We start from the raw sequence: 13838 nt of genomic DNA on the forward strand, positions 1-13838 counted from the left end.
AGGGTTATCCACATTCCGCTTTTCTTCCCCTTGGAAGGGAGAATTAATAGGAAAATATTGGTACAGTTGAGAAGAAAAAAGGGGAGAGAGGAGAGAACCTGCAGATTCCATTATTGGATTGGTGGATCATAGAGACAGTGAGGTACTCCGTAATTTAAACACTTATTTTATTGTGACGAAAACTTTGGGCGAAGTCCCACTTCCACAGTTACTAACACCTACTGGAAGTTCAGTTCTGGTCAGTTGCTGATGATTCAGAGAGGAGTTTGATGTAGATGTTGGCCCCAGAGAAGTCACAGTCCAGGGGAGAGACCGTGTGTGAACAAATAGATACAGATTCATTCTGCCAGTGCTGTGGTAGAGGTGTGTGCAACGTGCTGGTTCTCTCCAAGGAGGGAGTAACTAACTCTCAGAGGAGGTGATACTTGAGTTGGCTGAGACTAAAATGACCAGTAGGCTAAGAAGAGGTGGGAGACGGCAGCCCACTGGGGGAACTGCTGGTGGCTCCATGAGACCTGTGGTTGGGGTGAATGTGGAGCAGGTGGGAGGTGATGCAGAAGGTAGTATGGACCAAAAAAGTCAAAAGAGTTTTGAATACCAGGTTCATGGGGCTTGGGTGCTCGCTGGAACAGGGTGAAGGAAGAAGAAAGTAGTTGATGGAGGGTTTCAAGTCTGGCAGTAACATGGTCAGATTTGGGTTATTGAAAAATCACTCTGGTGGCAATGAGGCTGTATTGGACTTGAAGTGGGTAGACAGAAGGCAAGCATAAGCAGTTTTGGTTTTGAGACTTGGCAGCTTGAGGCATGCTAGGCTCCTGCTGATCTTCAGCTTTCTCCCTGGTGTGTTCTGAAAGGTCCATGGAATATCTGACTCAGCTGCCAGATTTCCTTAATCTCTTTGCCAACTTTATCCAGGAGATGGAAGGTGGGCTTTGAGGGGGATGAAAATCTTGCCTCCGCCTCTCATCCAATTTTCTCCCAAAAGGGGTCCACATTTGCTATCTTCTCTTTCTCACTTCCCATTCACTCCTCAGCCCACTGCAATCTGGTTTCCACTCCCACAACATCACCAAAATTCCCTTCTTCCATGGTTACCAATGACCTCCTAAGGAGCAGAATCTGATAGACCCTTTTAGTTTTTATCTTCCTGGATCTGTCCCATCTGCTGGGCCATGAGCCTGTTGACCATGCCTATTATCATAAAATTCTCTACTCTGGAGGTAGTGCCTGCAGAACTCTTTACCATGCAGATTCCTGGGCCCCAATGCATCAGAATAGTGAGGGGACAAGGATATATATTTTTCAAAAGCTGAGAACCTCCACCCTATCCCAATGCCAGGACACCTCTTCTGGGTCTTCTCAAACCTTTCTTCCTTTTTGGCCTCCTTCTTGAGCTCTTCTTCCTTTGCTCCCTGTGCTTATCTTGACTCTCTTTTCTTCTCACCAATGGTCTGTCTGCTTTTTACCCTAGGTTACCTCCTTATCAGTACAAGTGCTTCTCTAAGGAATTTACTAGAATTGAGGGTAAGAGGGACATGCAGTTTGGAAGAGCCCACCCTGGAAATATCATGTCAAGAATAGCCACCTTGAACAATTAACCTCATCCACTCCCATGGTTTCCATTATCAATGTCTTTCTGCATTCTAATGGTTAGATTAAGCCTCTTTCTGGAGCTCCAGATCCAAATACCCACCTGCCTTCTGGCCATATCCATTGGCCAGAAGCTCAGTGTAAATTTATCGTCTCCCCCCAACCTGCTCTTCCTGCATTCCCCGTCTCAGTAAATGGCACCACCACCCACCCGGTTGTCTCCACCAGAAACCAGGGAGTCGTTTTTCACACTTCCCCCATCATCGCCCACCTGAAGTCAATCAAAAGCCAATTCTAATTCAACTATGTTCCGATTACAGCCCATTCAGGCCATCTGCATGGTACCACTTACCTTCGGGACACCATGATTTCATCTGGATTATTGCAACAGCTGCCTGTTGGGACTCCCTCCTGCAGTTTTGCCATTCTTTAATCCATTCTCCATACCACGGTCAGCATCTCCCTTCTAAAACCCAAATCTTACCACCCCATTCTCCCAACCCTGTTCCACTCCTCCATCCCACCCCCTATCCAGCAACTCAAGGTGGTGTGGCCTGGCATTGGAGGACCTCCATGGCATAGCTCTTAGGGTCGTCTCTCTCCTTCCTGCTGCTTCGTCTCTTATGATTTTTGCCCTAGCTAAACCAATTCTCCTGGCTCGCCCCATGCTCCCTGCTGTTTCTCACCTCCCCACCTTTGCCCAAACATCCTCCCTGCCCACATTCTCGCTCTTCCCTTCCTTGACTTTGGTTATGTGAGCCATAAGCTTTTGGTCTAAGCTTCTTCCCACCGAGTCTCCATCACCTGCATCCAGAAAAATCCTTTGTACTCCTATTTCACCTGGTACCTATCCCTGTTGCTGGTCTTCTCCCCTGATTCTACTTGAGTTTAATTCTCCATCCCCCTCTGTGAGCTCTCACACATGACCTAACAGAGAGTGGATGTTAATAGCTGAATGAATGGCTGAGGGGAGCAGTTCCTGGTCTTACTTCTTCAGACTCAGCTCTTGGCAATCCCCAAGGCTCAGATGACACTCCAATGCACTCTTTCATGTGTCATTTCTGCTGTTAAAAAATGGCTGGTGGCAGACAGTCCTCCCAGAATCACTTGGCAATTGGGTCAGCTGCAAGAAATAGAGATTGGAAAAATAGTAGCTTAAACAATTTCAGGGTTTTATTCTTTTACATAACAAGAAGTTGTCCAGAGCTGACTGGCTTGGAACTCACTGGTCTCATCAAGGACCCTGCTGAGCCATCACAAGGTGGCTGATACACCTCCAGCATCTCTCTTGCATTCCAGATGGTAAAGGAGGAAGGGACAAAGGGCAAACCAGTGCTTGCCAGCTAAGTCAGTTCCTTTAAATGAGATTTCTCTTCTCACATCTCACTGGTAGGAAAGGGATCATATGATGGCCCCTAGCTGCCGGGGAGACTGGGGGATGTATTTTTAGCTGGGCATATTTTCGCTGGTCTCCAGTCTCCATTACCTCATTCATTTCCACCTCTCCAGCTCTCAGTACAGTGTCTAGAACTCAGTTAATGTTTAATGAGTTACTAAAATAGAGAGAGCCTTGTGTGGGGCAGTTTCTCCAGACTGGAGTTGGGGGTGGGATGGGGAGAGGAGTTTGGCTCTCCTACCCCATCCCTTGAGTACCTCTCCCTCCATCCCTGACCCAGTGGTTCTTTATGCCCCCTCCCTCCCGGTGGCCCCTTTATGCACGGCCCAGGTGACCCAATGGTGGGGAATGAGGCTCGCCTCACATGCTAGCATCCTTTCCCAGAGCAGAACTGGTTTCAGGTTAACTGTCACTTTTCCCTGGGACTCATTCTTGGGCTCCCCAACTGTGGTCAGTCCCTCAAGTATCCCACTTCATGGCTCCCAGGACTTTCTCCCTGTCACACCTTTCTTTTCTTCCTGCTTCACTGAAACCGACCCATCTTGAGTCTCTATTTCAGAAAGAACCAATTTTGTGTTTTATCAGCTCTTTCCATAATATGTTTGTTTTCTATTTTATTAATTTATGCTGTTATCTTTATTATTTCTTTTACTTTCTTTCCATTTAATTTGCTGTTGTTTTTCTAGCTCCCTGAGATGTAGACCTAATTGATTTTCAGCTTTCCTTTTTTTAAAACATTTTTTTATTGTGAAATATAACATATACAAAAATACAATAAATTTCAAGGTGCCTTTTAACAAGTAGTTATAGGACAAGTTTCAAAGTTTGATATGGGTTACAGTTCCACAATTTCAGGTTTATTTTTTGTAACATGTACATTAAAGGCTACATATTTCCCTCAAAGCACAGCTTCAACTGCATTTCACACGTTTTTATGCTATGGCATATTATCATTATCATTTAGTTTAAATGATTGTGTAACTTCCATCAGGATGTCTACTTTGAGCCACAAGTTATTTAGAAGAGTATTGCTTAATTTGTAAACACTTGGATATCATCAGTTATCTTTTTGTTATTGATTTATGACTTCATACTGTGTGCTTTCATTCTCTAAAATATGCTGAGATTTGCTTTTCTGTCCCAGCATAGGTCAGTCAGTATATTAATTTCCTGTTGCTACTGTAACAAATTGCCACAAACTTAAATATAGCAGAATATTTTTTTCTTGAATGTTTGGAGGTGATAAGTCCAAATGGGTCTCATTGGGCTAAAATTAAGTTGTCCCCAAGGCTGCTTTCCTTCTGGAACTGTAGAAGAGAATCTGTTTCCTTCCCTTTTCCAACTTCTAGAAGCTGCCTACATTCCTTGACTCAAGGCCCCTTCTTTCTTCAAAGTCAGCAATGGCCAGTCCAGTCTTTCTCACACTGCATCATTCTGACCTTGACATTTCACTTCTAATGATTACATTGGGCTCATCTAGAGAATCCAGTACCATCTCCTTATTTTAAGGTCAGCTGATTATCAACCTTAATTCCAACTTCAACATCTTTGGGGCCAAGTATTCTGCCTACAACAGTCTATTAGGGTAAATTTTTCATGTGCAGTTGAAAAGAATAGTCGTGCTGTAGTTGCTCTGTTAGGTTTTTATTGATCATTTTGCTCAAATTTTCTGAACGCACTGTGAATTTTTGTCACTTGTCCTATAAGGCTTTTTTTTTCCCCTTTGTTATCTTTTTTTGTCCTATAAGTTATTGAGAGATGTGTGCTAAAATAGCCCACTACAACTATGGATTTGTGAATTTTTCCTTTTGGGTCTATCCATTTTTACTAGATATATTATGAAATTATGTTGATATGTGCATATAAATGTGCAATTGTTATATCATCCTATTGGACTGAGTCTTTAACATGTGATAGCAGTATTTCTTGTCATTAAAGAAAATGTTTTTATTGAGAAATCTTCACACACATGTGGTCCATCCAAAGTATGCAATCAGTGGCTCCCAATATCGTCACATAGCTGTGTATTCATCACCATGATCATTTTTAGAACATTTGCATCACTCCAGAAAAAGAAATAAAAAGAAAAAACTCATACATCTCCTCCCTCTCATGGGCCACTAGTATTTCAATCTATTATTATTTTTACCCCTTATTCCCTCCCCTATTATTTATTTATTTTTGTCCTTATTTTTATTAATCAACTGTTCATACCCTGGATAAAAGAAGCATCAGACACAAAATTTTCACAATTAGAAGGTCACTATGTAAAATCCATATAGTTATACAATCGTCTTCAAGAATCAAGGCTACTGGAATACAGTTCAACAGTTTCAGGTACTTGCCTCCAGCCACCTCAATACACCATAAACTAAAAAGGGATGTTTATGTAATTCATGAGAATAACCTCCAGGATAACCTCTCCACTTTAAATTAGTTTTTGCATGGTATATGCTTTTCTATTCTTTTAATTTCAACCTTTGCATAGAATTATCTTTAAATCTAATATGACAATATGAATATTTTAATTTGAATATTTATCTTTTAATATTTAATATAATTATCCATTTGCATTAAATTTAGGTTTAAATAAATTGAACTTACTATTTTTTCCCACTCCTTCTGTGTTCCTTTTTCTCTCTCCTTTTTTCACCTTCTTTTGAATTATTTTTATTATTTCATCCTTTCCTGCTCTAGTAACTTGTTGATAAGTTTTAGTGATTACCTTTTAGTGATTACTGAGGAAAATATAACATTGACCCTAGATTTATTAAAGTCAAATGTATAATTAATACTTTTACCACTTCCAGGACATTTCAAGTATCTTAGAACATTTAAACTGCATTTACTTCTTTCTGCTTTTTTGTTCTGTTGTTGTCATGAATATTAAACTTCACACTCCATAATGGTTATTATTTTATTCATTCAATATTAATATTATTATTAATATTCACTCAATATTAAGTTTCTATTGTTTTTGTTATTAGACACTCCATGCTTCTACCTAAGATCATCTTTCCTTTCCCTAAAGATCTTCCTTTAGTATTTCATTTAGGGCAGCTATGTTGATGACAAAAACTGTTGGTGATGAGTACACTGTTTTACTTTGTCTAATAATCTTTATATCATGTTCATTTTTGAAGGATATTCTCACTAAATATAGAATTCTAGGATAGCAGTTATTTTCTCTCAAAACTTTGAAGATTTTTTTTCTTTCTGTATCTTGCTTTGTTTAATTCAACAATGCATCTTGGTTTTGAAGAGTGTTCTGTATCAGTATAGAAAGAGCCACCTCTTTTTATTTATCATCACGTGATTATGTATTCATCACCATTATCATTTTTAGGACATTCGCATCACTCCAGAAAAAGAAATAAAAAGAAAAGAAAACATCCCATACTCCTCGCCCCTCCCTCTCATTGGCCACTAGTATTACAATTGACCCTAATTTTTTTACTCATCTGTCCATACCCTGGATAAAGGGAGAGTCACCCACAAGGTTTTCACAATCACACAGTCACATTGTAGAAGCTGTATAGTTATACAGTCATCTCAAGAATCAAGGCTACTGGAACACAGTTCAACAGTTTCAGGTACTCCCCTCCAGCCACTCCAATATACCATAAACTAAAAAGGGATATCTATATAATGCATAAGGATAACTTCTCCACTCTGAAATCTCTCAGTCACTGAGACTTTATTTTGTCTCCCCCTTTTGGTCAAGAAGGCTTTCTCAATCCTATGATGCCAGGTCGTGGCTCATCCTGAGAGTCCTGTCCTATGTTGCCAAAGAGATTTACACCCCTAGGAGTCATGTCCCATGTAGGAAGGAGGACTGTGAGTTCACCTGCTGAGTTAGCTTAAAGAGAGGCCACATCTGAGCAACAAAAGAGGTTCTCTGGGGATGACTCTTAGGCATAATTATAATATAAGTAGGTTCCTTTGCAGGAATAAGTTTCATAGGGGCAAGCCCCAAATAGCCCGTTGAATTGGTTGTCCCCACTGCTTGTGAGAATATCAGGAATTCTCCGGATGGGGAAGTTTAATATTTAATATTCTCTCCTGTTATAGTTTGCTAGCTGCCAGAATGCAGCACACCAGAGATGGATTGGCTATTTTTTTTTTGTCTCAAAGTCAAGTTCAATATTTATTTATTTATTTACTTATTAAAAAAATAAAGAAACAAAATAAAACAACATACATAATCAGTAATTCACAATATCATCACTTAGTTGCATATTTATCATTTCTTAGAACATTTGCATTAATTCAGAAAAAGAAAAAGACAATAGAAAAAGAAATAAAACAAACACAGGAAAGAAAAAAAAAAAGATTATACCTACCATACCCCTTACCCCTTGCTTTCATTGCTCACTAGCATTTAAACTAAATTTATTTTAGCATTTGTTCCCCCTATTATTTATTTTTATTCCATATGTTCTACTCCTTTGTTGACAAGGTAGATAAAAGGAGCATCAGACACAAGGTTTTCACAATCACACAGACACAATGTGACAGCTGTATCATTGTTCAATCATCCTCAAGAAACATAGCTACTGAAACACAGCTCTACATTTTCAGGCAGTTCCCTCCAGCCTCTCCATTACATCTTGAATAACAAGGTGATCTCTACTTGATGCATAAGAATAACCTCCAGGATAACCTCTCGACTCTGTTTGGAATCTCTCAGCCATTGACACTTTGTCTCATTTCCCTCTTCCCCCTTTTGGTCGAGAAGGTTTTCTCAATCCCTTAATGCTAAGTCTCAGCTCATTCTAGGGTTTTTCTCAATCCCTTGATGCTGAGTCTCCATTCATTCCAAGATCTCTGTCCCACGTTGCCAGGAAGGTCCGCACCCCTGGGAGTCATGTCCCATGTAGAGAGGGGTAGGGTGGTGAGACTGCTTGTTGTGTTGGCTGGAGAGAGGGGCCACATCTGAGCAACAAAAGAGGCTCTCTTGGGGGTGACTCTTAGGCCTAAATTTTAAGTAGACTTGACCTATCCTTTGTGGGGTTAAGTTTCATATGAACAAACCCCAAGACTGGGGGCTCTGCCTATAGCTTTGGTTGTCCACACTGCTTGTGAGAATATCAAGAATTCAACTTGGGGAAGTTGAATTTCTCCCCGTTCTCACCACTCCCCGAAGGGGGCTTTGCAGATACTTTTCCACTCACTGATCGAATCACTCTGGGATTCGATGGATTGGCTTTTAATAAAAGGGGATTTATTTCGTTAGTTCTTCAGAGGAAAGGCAGCTAACTTTCGACTGAGGTTCTTTCTTACATGGGAAGGCACAGGTTGGTCTCTGCTGGCCTTCTTTCCAGGTCTCTGGGTTCCAACAGCCTTCCCTGAGGTGATTTCTTACTGCATCTCCAAAGGCCTGGGCTGAGCTGCAAGTACTGAGATGAGGTATGCTGAGCTGCTTGGGCTGTGCTATGTTGCGCTCTCTCATTTAAGCACCAGCCAATTAAGTCAAACATCATTTATTGCAGCAGGCATGCCTCCAAGCCAACTGCAGATGTAATCAGCAATGGTTGAGGTTCACATGCCATTGGCTCATGTCCACAGCAACAGAACTAGGTACCTTCACCTGGCCAAGTTGACAAATGAATCTAATTACCACACCTCCTTTCTCCCCAGACGCCCAAGGGGCCTTTGCAAATACTTTTTTATTCTCTGCCCATATTAAACCCTGGGATGTATCAGGGCATCACACTAACTTGTAAAAAGCAATAAGATCTCATGCCCTACTCACGATTCCAAGTAATTTTGGTGTTCAAATAAACTGACCATGGAAGTTAAATTAGATAAGGCACTACCCAAAATATAAATTTTGCACCAAATAAACATCTCTTCCTTTGGTCTCACACAGAAGTTGAAATTTTAAAATATAGACCATATCATCCTTTACCGTACATTCTGATTTACCTTACTCTTATTCAGACCAGCTTTATTCATATCTTTCGTTGAAGTCTGATCACTTTTTCAACTTTTTTAACAGTTGAAGAATGGGGTAATGCTGACTTTCATAGATTCAGAGATCTAACTCTGTCTCAGGTGTTACAGAAATACCGGAGTTTCCAGGGAATGGCCAGATCATATACAAACAGCTCAGTATCAAAATTTAGAAATAACAGTTACAACTCCTGAGTAGATGTGACTGCTGTAAGAACTTAAAATCTAGGACCCTTTTCAGTAGACCCCAACCTGATAATCCATGCTCTCAAATTCAATTCTCTGAGTTTGTATATTATAGTTAGTCCATGTGAGTGAGGCATGATAATATTTGTCTTTTTGTTTCTGACATTTCATCCAATATACTGTCCTCAAGGTTCACTCACCTAGTTACATGCTTTCATGAAGATGTCATTTTGATGTCTTCACTTTTCCATTCCTTCTACTGAGAAGTTATCTATCAGTTTTATTACTGCTTCTTGGGAAGCAATGCAGCTTTATTCTTTTTTTAAATTAATTTTTTGATTTTTTTAAATACCAAAAAACCCCAAAGAAACACAAACATTCGCAACTTTTGATCATTTCGTTCTACATATATAATGACTAATTCAAAGTATCATCACATGGTTGCATATGCATCATCATGATCATTTCTTGGAACATTTGCATCTATTCAGAAAAAAGACATAAAAAGAAAACAGAAAAAATTCATACACACCATACCCCCCACCACTCACCAGCATTTCACTCTAAATTTATTTTAACATTTGTTCCTCCTATTATTCATCTTTATGCCATATGTTTTTCTCATCTGTTGACAAGGTAGATAAAAGGAGCATCAGACACAAGGTTTTCACAATCACACAGTCACATTGTGAAAGCTATATCCTTATACAATCATCTTTAAGAAACATGGTTACTGGAACACAGCTCCACATTTTCAGACAGTTCCCTCCAGCCTCTCCACTACATCTTGACTAACAAGGTGATATCTATTTAATGTGTAAGAATAACCTCCAGGATAACCTCTTGACTCTGTTTGGAATCTCTCAGCCATTGACACTTTATTTTGCCTCATTTCACTCTTCCCCCTTTTGGTCGAGAAGGTTTTCTCAATCCCCTGATGCTGAGTCTCAGCTAATTCCAGGATTTCTGTCCCACATTGCCAGGGAGGTCCACACCCCTGGGAGTCATGTCCCACGTAGACAGGGGGAGGGTGGTGAGTTTGCTTGTTGTGTTGGCTGGAGAGAGGGGCCACATCTGAGCAACAAAAGAGGCTCTCTTGGGGGTGACTCTTAGGCCTAAGTTTTAAGTAGACTTGACCCTTTGTGGGGTTAAGTTTCATATGAACAAACCCCAAGACTGGGGGCTCAGCCTATAGCTTTGATTGTCCACACTGCTTGTGAGAATATCAAGAATTCAACTTGGGGAAGTTGAATTTCACCCTGTTCTCACCATTCCCTGAAGGGGCTTTGCAAATACTTTTCTACTCACTGATCAAATCATTCTGGGATTCATCGGGGCATCACTCTGGACAAACCAACAAAATCTCATGTCCTATCCAAGGTTCCAAGTATTTATGGTGTGTAAAAGAACTTTATGTTCTACATTTGGATTGATGTAGGGCAAGAACATTGTGTAGGAAAGATGGATTGGAGGCCACCTGTAATCCTGAGAGTATAAATGTCTGGGAACAAGCAAAAATTCCAGGTAATCCTTCATACTTATAAGGCAATGGAATTGGTGGGCTTCAAGGTGTCCAAACAGTAAACTGGGATTCAGGTAATAGCTGAGTTACAGATGGAACAAACAAGGAATTTTCACTAAGGTAAACAGAGTATGTGATGGAAAGGATGGAGTCCCAAGACAGGAACATAGAGGCTGCAGGGAGGGGCTCCCCTCCCCCACCCTCACAACTCCTTTGTGACTCTTCAAAGCTCTGTGATGTGGGCCTGGGATTATAGCTCTGAGCGAGGACACTCAGTGCTCAGTAGCCTGAGGCAGCAGCATGATCATGGATGGAGTTCTTACTCTTTGGAAGGATCGTGCTGAACCTTGCCTGAGCTGCAATTGGACTTGCTGGGATACTGAACCCAACTACAGTGCCACGTGCGGGCTGTGGTTGCTCCTTCTGTTCCTGTGCTACGGAGCACTGCAACTACGTTCGATTCTACAGCGGAAAAGCAAAGACAGCCAAAAAGTAAGGAATTCTGGGCCAGTTTTCAACAGACTCTCTGTTGTCCTTTCCATTTCCATTTAAGCATTTCTAAATAAAATATTGTGGCTCAGAGAGACACCTGAGATAGGAAGTCTGAGGAGAGAATGTAATGTTATTCTTCCAGAGGAAGATGGGGACTAAGAATTCCATGTGAAACTCAAGATCTGAGTCTGGGGTAGGGGTGGGGTTCCAGGATAAGATCCAAGCACAGTGATTCTGTGGTTCTGGACTAGATTGTTGAGAATTCTGTGTGCCTGCAGGAGAAAGAGGTCCACCAACAATTGATTATCAGCCACATTCTCTTTTTGGGCTTCCTTCCTTCCTTGAAGTTGGGCTACACAAGAGGGCAGGGCTGAACCTCTGAGAGCCTGTGAGCAGAGGCTGGAGTCCAAGCTCTATCTTCAGCACAGGGTTCTATCTGAGGGAGCATGTAGGTGACTGTTGGTCTCAGCTTCTAGGCCCTCCTTGACCAGAGGACTGCTGGCTGAGGTCATCAGGTGTGAACCTCAAAGGCATGATTTTTTATTTTTTCAAAGTAAGAAATAATGAAATATTGAAAATATTTTATCCCTTTTAAAAATAAACAAAATAAACACAGAGTTCCATTAATTAAAATAATCATATTATTAATGAATAGTGAATGTTTGTACTTCCCAGAGACAGGAGTGGGAGAACTGAGTTCCAGCCCTTACTTTTTTTTTCCTTTGCCTTTCTTAGCATCAGAGCAGAGCCAAGGGGAGATGGAAAGGTGGAACACTGAGAGGTAAAGGTCTGCCTATTCCTCCTGAGCTTTCCAAGGGGGACCCTTTCTCTGTCTCCAAGAGGCTCAGGTCTACATTCTCTGAGGATCTCAGTTGCTAGATACAGTCTCACTCAGAAGGCAGAACTCTCAGAGGAGAGGCTCATGGGAAGGAAGTCAGAACCTGGCATACTTATCAAATTCCCTGCTCTGCCCACCCATGGGCATGAAGCAATGATGGACCTGGGCAGTGACTTTAGCCAATAGGTGGCCACGTGAGATGTAGAGAAATGACTACTGGTTAGTTTGGAATCAAAACTTCCATTTTCTGTCTTTAGACAAGTACTTTAATTTCCTGAATGCTCAGATTCCTCTTTGAGATAACCACTGCTCTCTGTCCTTCACAGAACAGTTTTGGGTATAACATGGGTTAATGTATACAAAAGCACCTTGCGAATGATAAAGCAGAATATATGTGTGCCTTCTTACTATTTTCATTGACCACCTGACTTTGTCTACTGACTCTTGGAGTTTTCAGAGTCTGAATCACAAAAGTTTTCCATGAAGGGACATCTACTCTGCTTCCTGTATGAGCCCTATCTTTCTCCCTTCACCATGTATAACCTTCCTCTCCTGGTTTCCGAGGCTGGAAAGCTTGGCAGAAAGAAGAGGAGACAAGGAAGCTGCTCTCCATTCTGAAAAGGTGATTAGTCTTCCCCCTTCTTTCTGGTCCCCTTTTCTAGGAATATCTATGCCATTCCAGCACTTCAGCGAAGCCTGGGGTTGACACGGGAGGGAGTAGCCATAGGAATGTGAATGTGAATGAAAACCTTGGGGAGAGGGCCATATGGCAAGGTATATTGTGAAGTTACGTTTGTGGCCCCACCCCTGGTAGATCGGCAGGCCCTCCTTTGCTTGTTCTGGTCCTGGCTGCAGCTTTGTGTTTCCTGTCTCCTGCAGCCCCCTGGGCCAGTATCATGATACCACCTGCTTTCGTCAACTGTTATGCTCAAATCCCTTTTGTGAAGTGTGTGAACGAGCAACTGCTGAGGTCGATCGGCTGCTGTTTGGGGAGCCCCTAGAAGACTCTGCTCCTTCTTGGTCTTCTTTGATTTCCACAGTTCCTGAGACTGAGTCATCGATCACTCTGACCTCTGACCTCTCAGTAGACCCTGATGCAGACTTAATACCAGACCCTCTGCCTGAGCCCTCCTCACCCTTTACCATTCTCTCACCTGACCGGATGACCCCCTTAGTTGACTTTCTTTCACCCTCATCACTGGATAACAATCTGCCACCAGAGTCTTTTCTCCCCTCGAATGCCCCCCAGCTTCCAATGGACTATTTTGTCTCCCAACCACCTGCCTTTTCCTCTCTTCCACCATATCACACTCAAAGAGTGGATCCTCTTCTTCAACCACAGGCTGCTTTGTCTCTGAACAGCATCTTTGCACTTGATCCCACCATCTCTCAAGATACCAACGTTGCAACAAATTTGTCCCATGCAATGAATCCCACTGATTCATTTGCTTGTTATCATGCACCACCAACCCTGTCTGCTTCACCGCCACCAGACTATGCTTTAACTGTGACTCAATCAATTTCAATCTTACTAAAGCCTCTCCCAGAGAATTCATCTCCAGATAACCCTGCTGGGTTGACTGCTTATGTCCCAACAATCACAGGCATTGACCCTTCCAACCTGCCTCTTTCAGAATTCTCCTGGTGGCAGGCTCATGCCCAGGACTTTTCCCCTTCTACCTTGGCACAATGTGATTTCCATCCGGGGCTGCTTACTGTCCATTCTCCAGAGGTCCCTTTAGGAGGAGACACTATAACTAACTATGTGGAAGCTGGTAGCCTCTCTTTTCTTTCCCCTGATGTCCTGGACTTTCTGGAAAGACAAGTCAAAAAGAGAGGAGATTTCCTGATGTGGAAGG

The 13838-nt window shown here is 41.8% G+C and overlaps 1 pseudogene across 1 annotated transcript in view; it reads left to right on the forward strand.

The window, feature by feature from the left end:
- The first annotated feature begins 11033 nt into the window (after positions 1-11033).
- Positions 11034-13838, forward strand: part of LOC143690400 (spermatogenesis-associated protein 31D3-like) — a 45920-nt pseudogene continuing 43115 nt past the window's right edge. Inside the window, exons 1-3 of the transcript XR_013179146.1 lie at positions 11034-11141; positions 11877-11922; positions 12544-12601. The product of XR_013179146.1 is annotated as a spermatogenesis-associated protein 31D3-like (transcript). The remainder of the gene's footprint in view (positions 11142-11876; positions 11923-12543; positions 12602-13838) is intronic.

This window comes from Tamandua tetradactyla, chromosome 7, assembly GCF_023851605.1.
Source record: "Tamandua tetradactyla isolate mTamTet1 chromosome 7, mTamTet1.pri, whole genome shotgun sequence".
Taxonomy (NCBI): Eukaryota; Metazoa; Chordata; class Mammalia; order Pilosa; family Myrmecophagidae; genus Tamandua; species Tamandua tetradactyla.